The following is a 23064-nucleotide window of genomic DNA, read 5'->3' on the forward strand; positions in this document are numbered from 1 at the left end:
TGCCATAAGCCTTGGAGTCTAATTAATTTAGTGCTGATCAATAGTCCTGAATGAGGCATTGATTTCTGCCTGCTTGACAGGGCTGCAGCTGAAATCACTTTCCCTGAACACCACACACACACACACACACACACACACACACACACACACACACGCACATACACACACACACACGCACACACAGGCACTCACAGGCACTCACAGGCACTCACAGCTTAAATGTTATCACATTAAGATTTTGTTTCACTCATCCCATATGGACACAAATTTCTCGAAACAACTATAAAAACAACTTTGGATGAAAAACAACTTTGGATTTAAGACCAGTTTCTCTAGCGAGTGCTCACAGAACTCGGGCACTCCCTGCCAAAGTTCTGCTTTCTTAGAAAATGTCCTTTGAGTGTGATAAAATATTTAAAAAGGAAAAACTAAATGGAAGTGCTTTGCTTAAAATACATAGTCAATGCTTTAATTGGTCATAAAACATGTAAAGAAGGCCTGGGTTATCCAAAGAGTAACATTCTTCTGTCTCATTTTTTACATGTTAAGCATACTTTATGAAAAATATTCTAACTCAAAACAATAAAAACTGTAATGCTATCTGGCCAAGGGCAGAAAGCAGATAGGGAGTCTCTGATAAGAAGGTAACCAAGTGAAAAGTCTGCCCCAGATTTGTCTTTTACTACTGGGATTGGTGGGGGTGAAATGAGGACTTCCCACTCCCCACCCACACCAAAAAAAAAAAAAGTCAGTGGCAATCATACTGGAACACTACGGATGAAAATAAATTAAGCTTTTTACTTTTTAGTTTTTATCTGAATGGACAAGATAGTTACTCGATGAAGACCCATGTCCTTAAAAAGAGCTAGGTTTGAAACAGTGTTTTCATATTCTCCCATAACGCAAGCTGGCATTTGCTTTCGGGCTCCTCCCTGTTTTTGTGACTATTCATTTTCATCATGCAAACCCTCCTCTCGACTTTCCTGAAAATCCCGAGATTTTTTTCCCTTAGGCCAGGCGACTGGGGGAAATTTTTTTCCCCATTGCTTAAACATTATGTGAAATAAGAAGTACAGCAAAACTTTCCAAATATTTTAAAGATGATGCTTCAGTTTCAAACAGGAAAGGAACCTAACTAGGGAACTTGTCTATTTCAGAACAATTTCAACAAACATGACCTACAAACAGAAAAGGAAGAGAGGCGACCTGAGGACACGCACTGCCTTCTTTTACAGGGTTGAGGGAAACTATCTAAAATGACCAAAACACAACAAAGAATTTATATTCTTCCCTGTACATATATTTAATACTATTAGCCATTTTGAACATTTCGAATATATAATCTTTGTACACACATATATTTTGTAAGTGCCAGAAAAGTCTCACCTTTCATCCCTTTGAGGCCTCCATGAGTTTCCATAGCACTTTACAAAAGATCTTTATTGAGGAAAGGATTGGACAAACTTTCCTTATATGTGTGGCCCACACCATTAATTGCCCCATCTCCTTTAGTAAGGCCTTATTCCTATGTAAATACCCTTGCATAATGTTACAGGCTATTGTTAGGCCAGCGCCAGTCAGTCGCCACTTATATGCATTTTTACTTCAATCCGCTGCTCAGAGAATGAAAAGATGTCTGGACTTAAGCTGTTTACCAACTGGGCTGAAGCTGCAGAGCGGCAAAACTGAAGAAAGCCTCAAGCAACTGCAGGAACAAGCTTTTACAATGCGAGCAGCCATTTTCAGTTGAGTTATTAACCCACCCCGAAACTCTTCTAAGCTATGCCTTTTTTAAAGAACAAATGTGCTGAATCAAACATGAATGAGCCAGAACTATAAGGGGAGAAATCCTCTAAAGAACTATTGAACACAACATAGGTTTGTAATCATTTTGTCTCAGTTGCCTGCTACCAACATTATCAAGGATGATAATACTGGCTCAGTTGAGCCAATTGTCTCATAATTAAACAATAGTGTGGTACAGTAAAAACACACATGCAGGCAACACGCAGTCTGAGTCAGAAAACAGTGTGCAAGAGATGAGAAGGCTGAGTTAATAACTCACCACTAGGACCTTGCATTAGTTTGATCACTAAAACATGGTAATCTTTAACGATGACATTGGAAAATGCTTCCGAATCCAAGTCTATCTGACTGTCTTTCTGATTCTCTCAACCCTATGTGGCCTCATCTGTGCTTAAATTGAAAAATAAATCATTTTTAACTTTATAATTGTAATGATCCCCCTGCATGACACACCATGAAAATAAAGGAGCAAAATTCTACCAAAGGGAGCTGGCTTTTTTTCTGCAAAATGTGCTGGAGGCAGAGATCATTGTACTTATTTAACAGCAAACCACAATCTGAGGAGTGTGGTATTAGCCTAAAGAAACTCTTGACTATTTGCATGCTTATTAGAATCCAATGAGTACTTAATAAGGGCATATATATGATAGGAAACATCTCCTTGCATAGTTAGGAAAACACACACACACACACACACACAACCCTCTGAAGAAAGCAGTCTTGAGTTAATTACCATCACAATCAAGTACAACAGTCATAGCTGAAAACCATTTCTATTAAAGCTGCTAGACTCAACCTTGGCTCTGCAGGTCACCCATGGCACTGATAACCTTTTCAGCAGACAAATACATGTAACATCACCTCATCTAATTAAAAACTCAGGAAGGTGTAGGAAAATACCAGCACATTGAATTCAGGCAAATGAATGCTGCCTTCGGCTGATGAAGCTCCCATATGCTGCTGCTGTTTACTCTGGAAGGAAACTGAGTCACTTAACATTTCAATAGGTTAATCAATTGACAATTAAATGGAGAAATTGGTTAACTCTGAAAACAATTAACATGACACTCCATTAAGTACACTTTCTAATTGCCACAGCTGTGAGTAGAAATTAACGTGCATGTTAAAGCATCTAGCTGGGGTGGCACTGTTTTTTTGTGTTTGAGAAAACGGAATTAGCTGAAAAGTCGGGTTTTATTTTTATAGATTAGACAGTAGGAATTCTATCATCAACTGCAGTTTTAGCAGAGGGGAGCTATGTATATTTTTTCATTTGTCTAAGGGCTCACTTCAAGTTGTTGAAATATTTAATTTGCAATAATTAATTAAAATAGCCCAAGCCCCTCCCACCAAATTACAGGTTGGTGAACAGAATGAGAAATCTCTCACTTTGCCCATTTTGTGGACAGAATTACTTTGCAGGATCAGGTACATATTAAGATTTCCTTTCTAGTTAAACAATACAAGGCACACATCTTTTTTTTTTTGAGTTGGAGTCTCACTCTGTCGCCCAGACTGGAGTGCAGTGGCCACTCCCGGCCACCGCAGCCTCGACCTGCTGGGCTCCGGCGATCCTTCCACCTCAGCCTTCTGAGTAGCCGGAATTACAGGCATGCGCTACCACTCCTGGCTGATTTTTTGATTTATTGTAGAGATGAGGTCTCACTGCCCAGGTGGGTCTCGAAACCGCGGGCTCAAGCAATCCACTCACCTCAGCCTCCCAAAGGTGCGGGATTACAGGCTGAGCCACCGAGCCCGGCGGCACACATCTTAAAGTCAGAATTTTTGCTGAACATTTCCATGAATGGTTCCTGGTTGTTGGTTGTCTCCTGAACCTCACTGTGAAATGGTAACAAAAGTGTTTGTTAGTAGCAATTTTAAATTGGAAGGCTGGGAGTTTGGATTTTTATAGACTATTACACATGCCTGCTACAGCCGGTCAATAAGACAAAGACTGTTCATCTACAAAAGAGCTGATAATTTAAGTAAATTATAAATGTTTCTGATATCTGTTAAGGACTAAATAAATATTTTTGAATGAATGAATAGTTTAAAGTGCTGATTATCAAAATTAACTTACATAATTCCTCCCCTACCCCTCACCTTTTTTGGGTAACTTTTCTATCCCTGGTTACACAAAGATGAAGGATAAATTCTACTTGAAGGGACTGATGGTCTGGCAGTGGGGAAAATGAAATTTAAGATGAGGGTAAAAGATGTGGCTATAGAAGGCAGCCGGTGCAGGAAAGGAACTCTAGAAAGACTGAAAGTTTTCTGGTTTGGCTATCTGGTTTAGTAATAAAGTCATTAATCAAAATAAAGAAGGAGGTCAGGCATGGTGGCTCTCACTTGTAATCCCAGCACTTTGGGAGGCAAAGGTGAGAGGATTGCCTGAGCCCAGGAGTTCCAAGGCAGCCTGGGCAACTTGGAGAGACCTCGTCTCTACAATAAATAAATAAATAAGCCAGGTGTGGTGGTACGAGACTGTAGTTCCAGCTGTTTAGAAGGCTGAGGCTAAGGCAGAAGGATTTCCTGAGCCCAGCAGGTCGAGGTGCAGTAGCCATGAGCTTGAGACTGCACTCCAACCTGGGCAACAGAATGAGATTCCAACTCAAAAAAAAAAACAAAACAGGAACATAGGTTGGAGCGGGGTGGGATAATATATTTAATTTAAGAAATCTAGGTGAAGCCGGGCTCGGTGGCTCAGCCTGTAATCCCACGCCTTTGGGAGGCTGAGGTGAGTGGATTGCCTGAGCCCGCGGGTTCGATACCCACCTGGGCAGCGAGACCTCATCTCTACAATAAATCAAAAAAATCAGCCAGGAGTGGTAGCGCATGCCTGTAATTCTGGCTACTTGGAAGGCTGAGGCGGAAGGATCGCCGGAGCCCAGCAGGTCGAGGCTGCGGTGGCCGGGAGCGGCCACTGCACTCCAGTCTGGGTGACAGAGTGAGACTCCAACTCAAAAAAAAAACAAAAGAAATCTAGGTGCAGATGTCAACTGGGCAGTTAAATGTACATGCATATGTCTGAAACTCGTGGACTAGAGATAGGATTTGTCAGACTACAGGTGGCTACTAATGACATGGAAGTGGATGAGACTGCCTGTGGAGAACATGTAGTAAAAGAAAAGAGGGTGGAGGACAAGATCTTGGGTGACACCACTGTGGATGCGGTAGACAGAGGGAGGAGTCAACAAAGGAGGCTGGGAAGAAAAGTCAGAGGAAAAGGAGGAGGATGAGGACAGGGTGGTCATAGAAGTCAAGGAAGGACAGAATGACTACTACTCAAGGGATCTAGTAAGAAGGAGACGGTTTGGAATATGGCAATTTGGAAACATTGATGCCTCAGTGATGGTTGTTTGGTTGTGATGAAGGCTTGAGTCAGTAAGGAGTCCTCATGACTGAGGAGTCAATGGAGATGAGGAAGGAGAGTCGTCAGGCTACATTGAGAAGCTCCATTATGTGGGAGAGAGAACAGTGTCTTAAGGACTGGAGAATGTGAGGATAGTTTTATTTGTTCACATCTGAGTTAGGAAGTGACTGAAGATGGGGCTATTTTGGGCTAATTCAGAACAGGAAGATGGGGAGATTCTGACTGATGGTGTCTCTGTGTGTGTGTATTTACATATATGCTTTATATATGCATATGTATAACTAGAAAATATATATATTTTTAGAAGAAGTCTGGGTGCTTCAAGAGAAAAAAAATGATTTGAAGTTGCTGCCGAGAGGCCCAGAAGAAAGATGTGACTGAGATGGAGAAAAAGGGTTATTACTGAAAGGCTTTTGGTGCTGTGGGCATGGTGACTTATGTCTGTAATTCAGCCCTTTGAATCTCTATAATAAATCAAAAAATTAGCTGGGTGTGGTAGCGCGCACCCGTAGTTCCAGCTACTTGGAAGGCTGAGGCGGAAGGATCGCCAGAGCCCAAGCAGGTCAAGGCTGCGGTGGCCAGAAGCGGCCACTGCACTCCAGTCTGGGCGACAGTGAGACTCCAACTCAAAAAAAAAAAGGCCAAGGCAGGAGGATCACGAGGCCAGAAGTTCAAAATGTTAGTTGGGCAACATAGCAAGACCTAGTTTTTACAAAATAAAAAACAAAAAAAACCTTAAAAGATAGTCCTGCTGGAACTGGAAACACTGTCCCTGTGGTCACACTTGTGGGCATTGCATTTTGGACCATGCAGACAAAAGCCACACTTGACAAAAGATATGGGCTTTTCCTCTAGGAGGATTCTTTCATTCATGTATTTATTTATCCATTCAACCCAAGTATTTATTTATTCATTCAACAAATATTTATGAATACTTGCCATATGTAAGGCACTATCTTAAGTCTCCAGCACACAAAGATGAATAAGACAGACGATGTCCTTGCCTTTAAGGAACTGGAGAGTTCCTGGAAAGGTTCTTATTTTGGATGCAGTAGCTTCATCCTTAGGAGGTAACATTTAAGTCTCTCTTTCTCTCTCTCTCTCTCTTTTTTTCCTTAAAAATTAGAAGGACCTTGGGCCTCGTGGCTCAGCCTGTAATCCCGCCCTTTGGAGGCTGAGGTGAGAGGATTGCCTGAGCCTGCGGGTTCGAGACCCGCCTGGGAAACTTGGCGAGACCTCATCTCTACAATAAATAAAAAAAAATTAGCTGGGCGTGGTAGTGCGCACCTGTAGTTCCAGTTACTTGGAAGGCTGAGGCGGAAGGATTGCTGGAGCCCAGCAGGTTGAGGCTGCGGTGGCCGGGAGCGGCCATTGCACTCCAGTCTGGGCGACAGAGTGAGACTCCAACTCAAAAAAAAAAAAAAAATTAGAAGGACCCAGCCATCAAGGACCTGGTGGAAGAGCATTCTAGGAGTTAGGGGAAGAGAAGGTTTTTCAAGACTGAAGAAAATATGTCCATATAACCCATTGTTTCCTACTTCATGAAGTCTTACAGTCCTGTTAAATAAATTATGTGCTTACCTTGAATTTATCTTTAGTTATTCATGTTTGTCTCCCTATCAGTTGCCAGGGTAGAGGGTGGGGTGAGAGGGGAGGGGGAGTGGAAACTCCTTGATAGTATCCTATATCTGTGCTATATATAACCCTTCAGGGCAATGTTGGTTATAGAGCAGACACTTGTTTTCCATCCTTGATCAGTGAGCATAATGAGTTATTGTGAGATACAAATTTACTAGTAATAATCTTTTGTTAGTTTGCTCTTGGCATCTCTGAGCAGTCTTCAATTAAGAAGTCCCAGATTAGCCGGGCTTGGTGGCTCAGCCTATAATCCCGCGCCTTTGGGAGGCTGAGGTGAGTGGATTGCCTGAGTCCGTGGGTTCGAGACCCGCCTGGGCAGCAAGACCTCATCTCTACAATAAATAAAAAAATTAACCGGTCGTGGTAGCGTGCCTGTAGTTCTAGCTACGTAGAAGGCTGAGGCAGAAGGATCGCCGGAGCCCAGCAGGTCGAGGCTGCGGTGGCCGGGAGTGGCCACTGCACTCCAGTCTGGGCGACAGAGTGAGACTCCAACTCAAAAAGAAAAAAGAAAAAGAAAAGAAAAAAGAAAATATCCATTGCCTCTAGGTGTGTCTCAGACCAAATTGATGAGCCTCCCTAGACTTAGTTGGCTTGAGTGCCTCCTTGGGACTCCTCTCCTTAGTCAACATGGAACCTGGTAACCATCATTGGCACTGCCATTTTCTCATCTTCTAAAACTTTCAGGGCTTCTAAACCTTCTTCAGCTGTTACATGGCTGACCCTACACCTGGTCCAACAGAGTCACAGCAGCACCAGTACTGTGGAGCTCCAGTACTGACCCTACTGCACACATAGAGATGCTGGCTTCTTCATCACATTTGGATCCAGATGAGTTCCTACATCTTAGGGTATGGAACTTGGCTTTTCCATCAGATGACCAGTGGAGCTGGGTAATGCATTTGAAAAGTACATTGAACCCATAGGGCCAACTGCAGTCAATGAGAAATAGAGGCTGGCAGGGAGCTCTGTGTAGCCTGCCTGGATGAAGTCTCCTAAGACTAAACAAATGGCTGTGGTTTCTTACGAAGCTGTGATCAACTCAACTCACAATGTACCATGTTTTATCTGCTTTTCTTTTTTTTGTTGTTGTTTTTTGTTTTTTGAGTTGGAGTCTCACTCTGTCGCCCAGACTGGAGTGCAGTGGCCGCTCCCGGCCACCGCAGCCTTGACCTACTGGGCTCTGGTGATCCTTCCGCCTCAGCCTTCCAAGTAGCTGGAACTACAGGCGCGCACTACCACGCCCGGCTAGTTTTTGACTTATTGTAGAGATGAGGTCTTGCCAAGTTGCCCAGGCAGGTCTCGAACCCGCGGGCTCAGGCAATCCACTCACCTCAGCCTCCCAAAGGCGCGGGATTACAGGCTGAGCCACTGAGCCTGGCTTATCTGTTTTTCTTTCTTTCTTTTTTTCTTTTTATTTTTTGAGTTGGAGTCTCACTCCTTGCCTAGACTGGAGTGCAGTGACCCGCTCACAGCCACTGCAGCCTCAACCTGCTGGGCGCCAGCAATCCTTCTGCCTCAGCCTTCCAAGTAGCCGGAACTACAGGGGGCGTGCTACCACTTCCAACTAGTGCTTTTCTTTCTTATGTACCATGTTTTATCTGCTTTTCTTTCTTCTCTGTCTCACTTCCCCTTTTCTCTTACTCTTTTTTTTTCTTTTTTTGAGTTGGGGTCTTACTTTGTCACCTAGGTTGGAATGCAGTGGCATGATCCCAGTTTACTGCAGCCGTGACCTCCGGGGCTCAAGCAATCCTCCCACTTAAGCCTCTCAAGTAACTTGGACTATAGGCACCTGCCACCACACCCAGCTCATTTTTATTTTTGTAGACATTGGGGTTTCACTATGTATTCTAGGCTCTCTCTCACTCTTAATACCACGGAATCACATGTTCCAATAAAGCCTTAGGTCATAACTTTTGCCTTAGAACCACTTTCAAGGGACACTAGTGAACCAGAAACATAATGAAGATAGTAATGGTAGTCTCAGCCCGTCCTTTCCAACGAGAATAGGGCATAGGAAGAAAGGCAGGGAAGTTTAGTGAGGGCCACTGCTAGCCCACAGAAACTATTGAGCAAATTTTAAAAACTGGACTCCTCTGGGTATATGTAATTCATAGGCACAAGGCTTACTGCACAGAGCCTTCAAGTGGACTCCTCTGGGTACACGTAGCTCATAGGCACATGGCTTATTGCACAGAATCTGGACTGGAGCCGAGCCCTCAGCTACCTGGCCTTGTGCAGTGAACAGCCTATACAAACATAAATACAACTTTGAGCATTGTAGAAGTATTATATAGCTTATATAGGAATAAATTCAGAAAGCTCAGTTTTTCAAAGGACTTCTAATAATGTTTGTTTATGTGGCTATATTCAGTTCTATGAAAGAGATAAATGTTACACTTATTGTTTTCAATCTTTGTTTATATGGCAGATTATCTTTCTTAGGAAAGGGCTGAAATGGGTCTTTTCCTTAGTAGGTGGGTAGAAGAGAGAAGAGTTGGACTGGGCTATAACTGCTTGATTCAAATCACATGAAAATTGGTGTTTAAAATGTCCCAGAAACCTAGGCAACATAGCGAGGCTTTGTCTCTACAAAAATAAAAAACATTAGCGGGGCATAGTGGCACCTACCTGTAGTCCCAGCTATTTGGGAAGCTGAGGTGGAAGGATCGCCTGAGTCTAGTAAGTCAAGGCTGTGGTGAACTATGATTGTGCCACTACACTCCAGCCTGGGTGACAGAGTGAGACCCCAACTCAAAAAAAGAAAAAAGTTCCAGGCATCATGCTACAATGAAGAATCAGCACGATTTCACATACATTTTTAGGATCACCCAATAACCTAGAATAAAGAACAGAGAAACTAGATAATCATGCTTATTTAGGACTGAGAAGACTTTTTCTTTTTTTTCAAATATTTTTATTTTAAAGATGTGGTGTACAATTCAGAGTTAGGTATATATGTAGTCACCGTACAGGTAAAGTTTGGGCCTCCCTTTTGTCCCCACTTTTTTTCTTTAGTTACTCAGATTTTACCTGCCACTCATGCCTAGTTCAAGTTCTACATCACTCAGGACTTCAATATTCTCCTACCTCTCAGCCCCCACCTCTCCCATGGGGGCACTTAGATTTCCTGCTTTACCATTTTTGTTATGTTAAAATCCCAAAGAAATGAAAGCACAACAGCTATTCTTTTCAATTTATCTGATGAGGACAGAACTCCCTTTCAAAATATTAGAACACTGGTAGCCTTCATGGTGGCAGGTGAACCCTAATCCTTAGTGGAATGGTGAAGGAGAGGAGGGGGAAGGGGAGAAGGGAAAACCCCACACCTGCACTTAAGTGGGTCTGAATAGACCAACTAGAGACCCCTTTACTGCAAGTGCTATAATACAAAGACCTTCTCAGGTTCCCTCAGTCCAGCAAACATTCTTTTTTGCTTACCATATGCCAGACTATGTGCTACTAAAAAAGTGAGTAAGAGTTTCTGTCCTTGGCCAGGCGCAGTGGCTCAAGCCTATAATCCCAGCCCTTTGGAAGGCTGAGTTGAGAGAATTGCCTGATTCTGGGGGTTCGAGACTAGCCTAGGCAACTTAGTGAGACCTTGTCTCTACAATAAATAAAAAAATTAGCCAGGCAGCTGCCACCATTAGGGTTCACCTGCCACCATGAAGGCTACCAGCGTACCGATATTTTGAAAGGGAGTTCTGTCCTCATCAGATAAATTGAAGAGAATAGCGTTGTACTTTCATTTCTTTGGGATTTTAACATAAAAATGGTGAAGCAGAAAATCTAAGTGCCCCCATGGGAGAGGTGGGAGTTGAGAGGTAGGAGAATATTGAAGCCCTGAGTGATGTAGAACTTGAACCAGGCATGATTGGCAGATAAAATCTGAGTAACTAAAGAAAAAAAGTGGGGACCAAAAGTAGTGTATGCCTGTAGTTCCAGCTACTTGGAAGGCTGAAGTGGAAGGATTGCCTGAGCCCAGCAGGTCGAGTCTGCAGTGGCCGTGAGCATGCCACTGTACTCCAGCCTAGGCAACAGAGTGAGACTCCAACTAAAAAAAAAAAAAAAAAAAAGAGTTTCTGTCCTTGATGAGCTTATAGTCTAGTAAGAAAGATGAAGATGAAAAGATAATTTCACTATAATGAAGTAACTGCCATGATAAATGAATGCAGAATGTGCACAGGGCAGGGGAAGATTATCCTGCCTGAAGTGATGGAAGCTTTCCAGAGAAGAAGACCCTGGAACTGGCTCTTCTGAGCCTTATCCCTTGTCAGTCTCCACCTAACCCTCCTCAATTTTCTCTGCAGTAATTCACAATCTACTTTTACTAATTTCCAAACACTGAATATGTGCACAAGCTAGACTTTCAGTCCGAATGCTCTTCTCCCAGTTAAAACTCTGGGAAACCTCTATTTATCTTTTGATGCCCACCTCAAAAGTCACTTCTGTGAAGCCTTACCTAAAACTCCTGGGCAGAATTGCCTCCTTCCTCCTTCCTGTTTCTAATCTACCATTTGTACTCCTAAGTAAAAACTGAGCTCTCTAGCCTATCATTGCTCTTCTGTGTTTACCACAGTGTATTTCCAAGATAATAGTCACCACATTTTTTTGTGTGTATATGTTTGTTTTTCCCCATTAGATTGTGAGCTCGTTCATCTTTGTTTCCCCAGGGACTAGCATGGCAAATGGTCCTTAGCTTTGTAACTTGATATTTGAGGGATGAATGATTATATATAATATACTATGGAAACTGATGATGGAATCATTTGCTATGCTTTTCTTTTCTTTTTTTTTTTTTTTTGGGTTGGAGTCTCACTCTGTCGCCCAGACTGGAGTGCAGTGGCCGCTCCTGGCCACCACAGCCTCAACCTGCTGGGCTCCGGCAATCCTTCTGCCTCAGCCTTCCAAGTGGCCGGAACTACAAGCGTGCGCTACCACGCCCGGCTAATTTTTGATTTATTGTAGAGACGAGGTCTTGCCAAGTTGCCCAGGTGGGTCTTGAACCCGCGGGCTCAGGCAATCTACTCACCTTGGCCTCCCAAAGCAGAGGGTTACAGGCTGAGCCACCAAACCTGGCCTACTTTTCACACTGCATAAAACATTTGAATTATCATGTTAACATAGCAAATGGGCATTGGTGACACTTGAGATTTGAAATGGCCCAGGACAGAGCCCCTGCTTATATACAATGTCTACCAGAATCTGAGATCTATTGTATTAGTTTGGCCACTGCCTCAATGTGTGTCATGAATTGTTGAGTGCTTTGTAGATGACTAAATTGAGCAGAGAGAATCTGCTCTAGTTAAGGTTTTATTTATGTTAATTACTCATTACTCCAACAGATATTTACTCAGTACCTGATATGTTACTGAGCATTGTTCTAGATGCCTCAAACATATCAACTAATAACATTTAAGCAGAAGGAGAATACCTTAGAACAGTGGTTCTCAAAGTCAACAGATCAGCATCATCAGATCAACAGCATCAGATCAACAGCATCAGATCAACAGCATCAGCATACTTAGATTAACAGCATCAACATACCTAGAAACTTGTTAGAAATGCAGATTCTTAGTAGGGGGAGTTAAGATAGCTAATGAGAGGCAGCTAGAGTGTGTTTCTCTTACAGAGAAAACCAAGATAGAATTTTCTCAGGACCCAGAGAGGAACTGGACCAGGAGCATGCCCTACAACTTAACAAAGAAGTGATAATAACCACACAGTGCAAAGAAGATAAAAACCAGTTGACTTGGGTTGAGACTAGCCGTACTCTCATCTGGATTGCAGCAACAGACCATGAGCAGACTCTGGATGCAGTAGGGAAGGTAAATGAGGGGAATTCAGGAGTTCTGTACTCCTGCTACAGACTTGGAGGATGCCCTGAGCCTTGCAGGACCCCAGTCTTCACAAGAAACTGCCTTACTCATAGCCACACTGTATCAAAACCAATGTGGAGTGATGCAGGAGGAAAAAAAAAAAAAAAAAACCCAAACAGCTCCAGCCACCATATCCCAGGAACACAATCTTTACTGGTGGCTACTTTCTAGCTGGCCTGGGAGAGGACAGGCCCCAAAGACAAACTCTGTGGTGTCTGTCAGTTACTGGCTGGCGTGGGCTGCCGTGAGAATGCCTGAGGCCAACTGCATTGTGACATTTGGAACACAGACTGCCGGAGGCTAAGATGCAGGAGCTAGGTGAGACTGTTGTCCTAGCAGCCTTTTACTCCCAAGGTAAACTTTTTAATGCAGTTTTTGCACCACAGCATCATCTCAGTAGCCAAGGACTCCCTCCTAATCCCCACTAGGGTAGTCACTAGTGCATACAGATGGGGAGTTTGATCTCTTTTCCCTTGCTTCCCCAAGGCTCAAACAGACAGAGAACCTGGGTAATCACCACAGCGCTGCTCATCACCTAGGTTTGGAGCAACCTGTTGCAGAAACACAGGCCAAGCAAAAATCCCACAGTTACCACCACAGCTGACTCTCTCCCACAAGTGCCACTTCCTGGGCAGAGGTCAACAGCACAACCCATAACATCTAATAAAATACCTCAGCTTTGGGGGAAAGTCTGATCTTAGAACCCAGGTAATACTGCTATTCAAGCCACCCCGGCCACTCAGGATGTCTTGAGCCTGTGCAGGTACTCAGCACCGAACTGCCACAGCTGGCAACTGGGAAACTCACCACACCAAGACTATATATAAACAAGGGAACCTCGCAGTGCCTATGTCAACCCCCACCAACCTCAAATAGGAAGAAATAGTCCACCCAAATGAGAAGAAACCAGAAAAATAATTCTGACAGTATGATAAAACAGTTCTCCAACACCCCTAAAAAACCATACTAACTTTTCAGCAATGTACCCTAACAAAAAGAAATCTTTGAAATTCCAGAGTTAGAAGTCAAAACGTTGATTATAAAACGGCTCGATGAGATTCAAGAGAAAGTTGAAAGCCAACAAAAATTTTTAAAAACTATTAAAGACATGAATGAAAAATTAAACAGACACCCTAAAAAAAAAAAAAACTGAAATTCTGAAAATGCAAGAATTATTTAGGGAAATACAAAATGCAGTGGAAAGTTTTAACAGTAGACTAAAGTAGAAGAAAGGATTTCAGAACTTGAAGACAAGTCTTTCGAATTAATCCAATCAGACAATAATAAAGAAAAAAAAATCAAGAGAACAGAATAAAGTCTCCAAGAAATGTAGGATTATGTAAAACATCCAAACCTAAGAATCATAAATGGTCTTGAGAAAGAAGAGAAAACAACAGGTTTGGAGCAAATGGAACTAACAGACATCTACAGAAAACTTCACCCCAAAACTACAGAATATACATTTTTCTCATCTGCATATGAAACATTTTCCAAGATAGATCATGTGATAGACCACAAATCAAGTCTCATTAAGTTCAAAAAAATCAACATCCCGTCAAGTATCTTCTCAGACCACAGTAGAATAAAACTAGAAATTAACTCTAAGAAGAACTCACAAAACCAAACAAAAATATGGAAGTTAAACAATCTGCTCCTGAATGATCCTTAGGTCAATGATGAAATCAAAATGGAAATTTAAAAATTCCTCAAATGACAACAATGAAAAAAATTTTCAAAATCTCTGGAACACAGCCAAATTTGTACTCAGAGAATTATTTATAGCACTTTTGGCATACATTATTAAGACTGAAAGACTGCATATTGACAACCTAACATCACACCTCAAGGAACTAGAAAAACATGAACAAATCAAACCCAAAGCTAGAAGAAAAAAAGAAATAATGAAAATCAGAGCAGAAGCCGGGCTCAGTGGCTCAGCCTGTAATCCCGCGCCTTTGGGAGGCTGAGGTGAGTGGATTGCCTGAGCCCGAGGGTTCGAGACGCGCCCGGGCAGGTGAGACCTCATCTCTATAATAAATCAAAAATTAGCCGGGAGTGGTAGCGTGCGCCTGTAATTCTGGCTACTCGGAAGGCTGAGACAGAAGGATTGCCGCAGCCCAGCAGGTCGAGGCTGCGGTGGCCTGGAGTGGCCACTGTACTCCGGTCTGGGCAACAGAGTGAGACTCCAACTCACAAAAAAAAAAAAAAGAAAGAAAAAGAAAGTCAGAGCAGAACTAAATGAAATTGAAATAAAAAATATAATGTATCAGAAAAACAAAAAGTTGGTTCTTGGAAAAGATAAAACAAATTGATAGATCACTATCTAGATTAATTAAGAAACAGAAGAAGGCAGGACTCAGTAGCTCGGCCTATAATCCCAGCACTTTGGGACTCCAAGGCGGTAGGGCTGCCTGAGTCCATGGGTTTGAGACTAACCTGGGCACCTCGGCGAGACCTCATCTCTACAATAAATCAAAAATTAGCCAGGTGTGGTAGCGCATGCCTGCAGTTCTGGCTACTGGAACGCTGAGGTAGAAGGATCGCCTGAGCCCAGTGGGTCGAGGCTGCAGTGGCCATGAGCACGCCACTGCATTCCAGCCTGGGCAACAGAGTGAGACTCCAACTCAAAAAAAAAAAAGAAAAAGATTCTAATTACCTCAATCAGAAATGAAAATGGACACTACATTACAATAAAAATGACATTACAACTGATATGACAAAAATTCAAAAGATTATTTGAGACTATTATGAATATTTTTATGCCAACAAACTGAACAATCTAGAAGAAATGGATAAATTATTGGAAACCTACAACCCTCCAACCTTGAATCAGGAAGAAGTAGAAACTCTGAACGGACCAATAGCAAGTAGCAAGATTGAAACAGTAATTATAAGTCTCCCAACAAAAAAAGTCCAGGACCTGATGGACTCACAGCTAAATTCTAGCAGATCTTCAAAGAAGAACTAGTACCAATGTTACTGAAGCTACTCCACAAGATTAAAGAGGAAGAAATCCTCCCTAACTCATTCTACAAAGCCAGTATCACACTGATACCAAAGGAAAAGATACAACAAAAAAAGAAAACTATATACCAATATCCCTTAAGACCAGAGATGTGAAAATCTTCAACAAAATATTAGCAAACTGAATTCAACAGTACATTAAAAAAAAAAATACACCATGACCAAGTGGGTTTTATTCCATAGATGCAAGAATGATTCAACATACACAAGTCAATAGGTGATCCACTCCATAAACAGAATTAAAAACAAAAATCATATGATCATTTCAGTATATGTAGAGAAAGTCTTTGATAAAATCCAGCATCCCTTCATGATAAAAATCCTCAGCAAAATAGGCATAGAGGGGACATTCCTCAAAATAATAAAAGTCATATATGACAAATCCATAGTTAATGTCATCCCAAACAGAGAAAAGTTGATGGCATCTCCCTCAGAACTGGAACAAGGCAAGGATGCCCACTTTCACAACTCCTGTTCAACATAGTACTAGAATTCCTAGCCAGAGCAATCAGGCAAGAAAAAGAAATAAAGGGTATTCAAATTGGAAAAGAAGAAATCAAATTATCTTTGTATGCCAATGATATGATCTTATACCTAGAGAATCTTAAAGACTTCTCCAAAAGACTCCTGGACTTGATGAATGAATTCAGCAAAGTTTTAAGGCAAAAAATTAACACACAAATCAATAACACTGCTATAGACCAATAGCAACCAAGCTAAGAATCAAATCAAGAACTAATTTCCATTTATAGTAGCAGCCAAAAAGTTAAAATACCTAGAAATACACTTAACTAGAAGGTGAAAGATCTCTACAAGGAGAACTACAGAACTCTGATGAAAGAAACTGCAGAGGACACAAACAAATGGAGAAACATCCAATGCTCATGGATTGGAAGAATCAACATTGTTAAAATGACCATATTACCCAAAGTAATCTACAGATTCAATACAATCCCTATCAAACTACCAATGTAATTCTTCACAGAATTAGAAAAAATAATTCTAAAATTCTTTTTTTGAGTTGGAGTCTCACTCTGCCGCCCAGACTGGAGTGCAGTGGCACACTTCCAGCCACTGCAACCTCGACCTGCTGGGCTCCGGTGGTCCTTCTGCCTCAGCCTTCTGAGTAGCCAGAATTACAGGTGCGTGCTACCACGCCCAGCTAATTTTTGGTTTATTGTAGAGACAAGATCTTGCCAAGTTGCCGAGGCGGGTCTCAAACCCGTGGGCTCAGGCAATCCACTCACCTTGGCCTCCCAAAGTGCTGGGATTACAGGCTGAGCCACCAAGCCTGGCTCTAAAATTCTTATTGAACCAAAAATAGCCAGAATAGATAACGCAATCCTGAGCAAAAAGAACAAAGCTGAAGGCATCACACTATCTGACTTCAAATTATACTACAAGACTATAGTAACCAAAGCAGCATGGTACTGATACAAGATCAGACACATGGACTAATGGATCAGAATACAGACTCCAGATATAAACCCAAACACCTAAAACCACCTGCTCTTTGACAAAGCAGACAAAAATATACACTATTCAACAAACAGTACTGGAAAAATTGAGTAGCTACATTCAGAAAAATGAAACTTTGTCTCTATCTCTCACTATATACAAAAATTAACTCAAGATGGATTAAAGACTTAAATGTCAGACCTGAAACCATAAAAATCTCAGAAGAAAATCAAGGAAAAACTGTTTGGGACATTGGCATAGGCAAATAATTTATAACTAAAACTTCAAAAGCGAATGAAATAAAAAACAAAAATAAGTGGTACTTAATTAAACCACAAAGCTTCTGCACAGCAAACTAATCAACAGAGCCAATAGGCAATCTACAGAATGGGAGAAGATATTTGCAAACTATACATCTGACAAAGGACTAATATCCAGAATCTACAAAGAATGCAAACAAATTAACAAGAAAAAAGCTAATGAATCCATTAAAAAGTGGACAAATAGACCGGGCTCAGTGGCTCAGCCTATAATCCCAGCAATTTGGGAGGCTGAGGTGAGTGGATTGCCTGAGCCTGCAGGTTGGAGATCCACCCGGACAACTAGGTGAGACCTCGTATCTACAATAAATCAAAAATTAGCCGGGCATGGTAATGCGTGCCTGTAGTTCTGGTTACTTGGAAGGCTGAGGCAGAAGGATCGCCAGAGCCCAGCAGGTCAAGGCTGTGGTGGTCGGGAGCATGCCACTGCATTCTAGTCTGGGCAACAGAGTGAGACTCCAACTCAAAAAAAAAAAAGTGGACAAATGACATAAACAGACGTCTGTCAAAAGATGTACAAATGGCCAACAAACATGAAAAAATGCTCAATATCACTTATCATCTGAGAAATGCAAATTAAAAACACACTGAGATACCACCTTACACCGTCAGATTGACCATTATTAAAAAATCAAAAAACAATAGATGCTGGCATGGATGTGGAAAAAAGGGAACACTTATACACTATTGGTGGGAGTGTAAGTTAGTACAACCTATTTGGATATTGGTATGGAGATTTCTCAAAGAACTAAAAGTAGATCTACCATTTGACCCAGCAATCCCACTACAAGGTATCTACCCAAAGAAAGAGATCTTTATATAAAGAATACACCTGCACTTGCATGTTCATCACAGCACAATTCACAATTGCAAAGATGTGGAATCAACCCAAATGCCCATCAACTGATCAGTGGATAACAGCTATGTGTGTGTGTGTGTGTGTGTGTGTATAGTATTCCACACACTGTGGAATACTATTCAGCCATAAAAAAGAATGAAATAATGTATTTTGCAGCAACTTGGATGGAATTGGAGAACAGCATCCTAAGTGAACTAACTAAAGAAAAGAAAATCAAACACTGCATATTTTTATTTATAAGTGCTAGCTAAATTAAAGACTTGCAAAGGCATAGAAAATGGACACTGGAGACTCGGGAGCAGGAGGAGAGGAAGGGGTAGATGGACAAAAGATCACCTATCGGGTGCAATGTGCACAGTTGGAGGTGATGGGTACATTTAAAGCCTAGACTTCTTCAATTCTATACAATGCAATCAGGTATCCAAATACTATTTGTACTCCCTAAAGCTATAGAAATAAAGAAGAAGAAAAAAAAGAAATGCAGATTCTTGGGCACCACCTGTATTAGTCAGGGTTCTCCAGACAAACATAACCAATAGGAGATATCTATTAATATGTATCTAGCTAGCTATCATCTATCATCTATCTATTGATTTATCATAAGGAATTGGCTCATGTGCTTGTGGAGACAGAAAAATCCTAGATCTGCAGTAAGCATGTTGGAAATGAAGGAGAGCTGACAGTGTAAGTTCCGGTCTGAATCTGAAGACCAATGTCTCAGTTCAAAGCCAAGCAGAGAGTAAATTCTCCGTTATTCAGCTTTTTTGTTCGATTCAGGCCTTCAACCTTATGGATGAGGCCTACCCACACTAGGGAAGGAAATGTGCCTTATTCAGTTTATCAGTTCAAATTTCTTCCCACACCTAGAAATAATGTTTAACCCAATATCCGAGTATCCTGTGGTCCAAACAATTTGACTGATAAAATAAACTGTCACAGCACACCAGACCTACTGAGCCAGAAACTCTGGAGGGGGTAGGGCCTAGAAATTTAGTTTAACAAGCTCTCTACCTCTAGGGAGTCCTGAAAACCACTGCTGAATCTAGTCCGAGCCCACTCAGGAGAAGCCACCTATGTCACATGAACTTTGGCTGGTCCTACAGATCCACCCTTCAAACCACTCTCTCCCCTGGGAAATGAATCTGTGTGCACAGCATCAGGGATTCTTATGCTTCTGGTTGAGCTTAGCCCACTGAAGGAAGGGTTTTTATAATCCTGAATTTCTCCCTGCGTGCTTACCTCAGACTGACTGTGTCCCTCAAGTCCCCAAAGTCACTATTCCTCCTAAGGAGATCTTCTCACCATTCTATTTCTAGCCTCTAGAAATTGTTCCCTCTTTCCCTCCTTAGGCCTGGGGATGGTCAGGGTTGTTGTTTCTAGCTCTAGGTCACTGCACCATGGCTTTTGATACCCCACCCCCTTTTCCTCACCCCCACCATTACAGATATTCTCTTTGTAAATTAATTTACTTTAAAAAATTTTTTTTATTTTAAAGATGTGGGGTACAAGTCAGGATTAGGTACATAAATGGTTTATGTACAGGTGAGGTTTGGGCCTCCCTCTGGACCTCACTTCACCTGGATTAGGATCAGGCACCTTTACTGATTTTATGCAGCCCCCCCCATCCCCTGACAGTGTCCCACTACTGCCAATCTCTTTCTTGTAGTATTGTGATAGGTGTTCAGGGTCCACTTGTGTGTGAGAACATGTGGGATTCAGTTCTTTGTTTTGGTGACAGATCTGTGGATAATCTTGAGTGTCCTTTCTGGTTTTTGTTGTTGTTGTTAGAACCACAACCAATCCACCATTTTCTTCCACCATTTGTTTCAGATCTTACCATCTCATATCTGATCATCTGTGGTCCATGCCCATGTATCCACTAGGCACAGTAGGCACAGGGTCTAAGGTCAAAGGTCATGATACTTATAGGGGCTCATGAAAATGTTTGATTTCTTTTTTTTTTTTTTTTTGAGTTGGAGTCTCACTCTGTCGCCCAGACTGGAGTGCAGTGGCCGCTCCCGGCCACCACAGCGTCGCCTGCTGGGCTCCGGCGATCCTTCCGCCTCAGCCTTCCAAGTAACTGGAACTATAGGCGCGCACTACCATGCCCGGCTAATTTTTGATGTATTGTAGAGATGAGGTCTCGCCAAGTTGCCCAGGCAGGTCTCAAACCTGCGGGCTCAGGCAATCCACTCACCTCAGCCTCCCAAGGCGCGGGATTACAGACTGAGCCACCGAGCCCAGCTTGATTTCTTTTAAAATAAGAAAATAAGTTCAGCCTGAATTTTATTTGTCTTTATACTTAAAGTATAAAGTCACATATAAAAAGTTGTAGGCTGGGCATGGTGGCTCATGCCTATAATTTCAGCACCTTGGGAGGTTGAGATGGGAGGATTGCTTGAGCCCAGGAGTTCAAGATCAGCCCGGACAACATAGTGAGACCTCTTTTCTACAAAAAAAAATCAAAATATTATCCGGAAATCAGGGTACACTCCTGTAGTCCCAGCTACATGGGAGCCTGAAGTGGAAGGGTCGCCTGAGCCAAGGAGTTTGCAGGGAGCCATGATCATGGCACTGCACTCCAGCCTGGGCAAGAGTGATACTCTAACTTTTACAAAGTCTCACAAAAGCAAATGTGTCTAGGGCCCATGGAAGTCATACTATGGTTCTGCTGTAATCTCTTCCTAATTGAGTTTAGCCTTCATATTATCCACCTCTTAACTCCTCTATTTATGTATTTATTTATTTTGAATTGGAGTCTTACTCTGTTGCCCAAGCTAGTGGCACACTCACACGGCTGCCATAGCCTTGACCTGCTAGGCTTAGGCGATCTTTCTACCTCAGCCTCCCAAATAGCTGGAATCACAGTCGTGTGCCACCACATCCACTAATTTTTGATTTATTGTAGAGATTAGGTCTCACCAACTTGCCCAGGTTAGTCTCAAACCCCTGGGCTCAGGCAATTCTTCTACTTCAGCCTTCCAAAGTGCTGGGATTGCAGGTGTGAACCCTTGCACCTGGCTATAACTCCTCTATATTACCCAACAAACATTACAAAATCACATGTACAGACAAACTAATATATGGTTGTCTCTCCAGATTAACTCTCTACCTATTTTGAAATGTCACTTAAATCTTTCAGGTTACCTTTAAATATATTACGTTGGGTGGGGTTGTGCATACCTGTAGTCCCAGCTTCTTGGGAGGCTGAGGTGGGAGGATTGCTTGAAGCTAGGAATTTGAGATTGTAGTATGTTACGATTATGCCTATGAATAGACAACATAGCAAGACCCCATCTTAGATAAATGAATCACTATCTTTTCTCCTTTAACTAGATTATTAATTTCTTAACAGGAATTATTTTCTTTTTTTTTTTGATTTGAAGTCTCACTCTGTCACCCAGACTGGAGTGCAATGGCTGCTCCTAGCCATCACAGCCTCGACCTGCTGGGCTCCGGTGATCCTTCTGCCTCAGCCTTCCGAGTAGCCGGAATTACAGGCGTGCACTACCACGCCTGGCTAATTTTTTGATTTATTGTAGAGATGAGGTCTCGCCTGCCCAGGCAGGTCTCAAACCCGCGCGGGCTCAGGCAATCCACTCACCTCAGCCTCCCAAAGGTGCGAGATTACAGGCTGAGCCACCGAGCCCGGCTGGAATTATTTTCTTATATCACTTTATATCTCCTGAAGGGAGTTTCATATAGTAATTGCTTCATAAAAGCATTAATTTGAAAAATGTTAGACTGAGCTCAGTGGCTCAAGCCTGTAATCCCAGCACTTGGGGAGACCAAGGTGAGAGGATTGCCTGAGCCCATGGTTTCGAGACCAGCCTGGGCAACAAGGTGAAACCACATCTCTACAATAAAATAACATTTTAAAAATTTGTTGGGCATGGTAGTGCACGCTTGTAATTCCCGCTACTAGAAAGGCTGAGGCAGAAGGATCGCAGAGCCCATCAGGTCGATGCTGGGTATCCTTGAGCATGCCATTGCACTCCAGCCTGGATGACAGAGTGAGACTGGAACTCAAAAATAAAACAAAACAAAACAAATGTTGGAGGACTATGTGTAAAAGATTGATTTTAAAAGGCCTAGATAGATTTACATGTGGTTAAACTGAGTTCTCTGTCCATTTCTATGACTATAAGCCATGGCTTTGTTACATGATGCTTGGATTTCCAATGTTATGTAAGGGTGTTATTGTTTGTCTGTGTTGCCAGGAGAGGAAATGCCTTAAAAGTGTTGACATCTCTGTAAATCAAAGTGGGGCATATGCATGAGAAAGAAGCACCTCAGGAACATAGATCTAGAAGGAGGAGTAAAGTAGCAATAACAGGTTTCTGATAACTAAGAATGAAGATTCTGAGTCATTCTGTAACATATCACCCTGTTTTATTTCATTGGAGCGTGTTATCATCTATCCATATGTTTCTCATTTATTTTGTTATTTGTAATAATAATAAAGCCTTCCTTACTCCAACTAAGATATATGCTCCATGAGAGGAAGAACTTCTTCTGTCTTGAATTCTGTATTATATTCCTAGTCCTAGAATAAGTCTGGTAGAGTAGGCACTGAACATTTTCTTGTTGAATAAGTTAATGAATAAATGAACATTTTATTAACACAGTCACACATTGCTCAATGTTGGAAATATATTCTGAGAACTGCATCTTTTTTTTTTGAGTTGGAGTCTCACTCTGTCACCCAGA

This window comes from Carlito syrichta, unplaced genomic scaffold (genome assembly GCF_000164805.1).
Source record: "Carlito syrichta isolate Samal-C Ts95f unplaced genomic scaffold, Tarsius_syrichta-2.0.1 Scaffold308823, whole genome shotgun sequence".
NCBI classification, from domain to species: domain Eukaryota; kingdom Metazoa; phylum Chordata; class Mammalia; order Primates; family Tarsiidae; genus Carlito; species Carlito syrichta.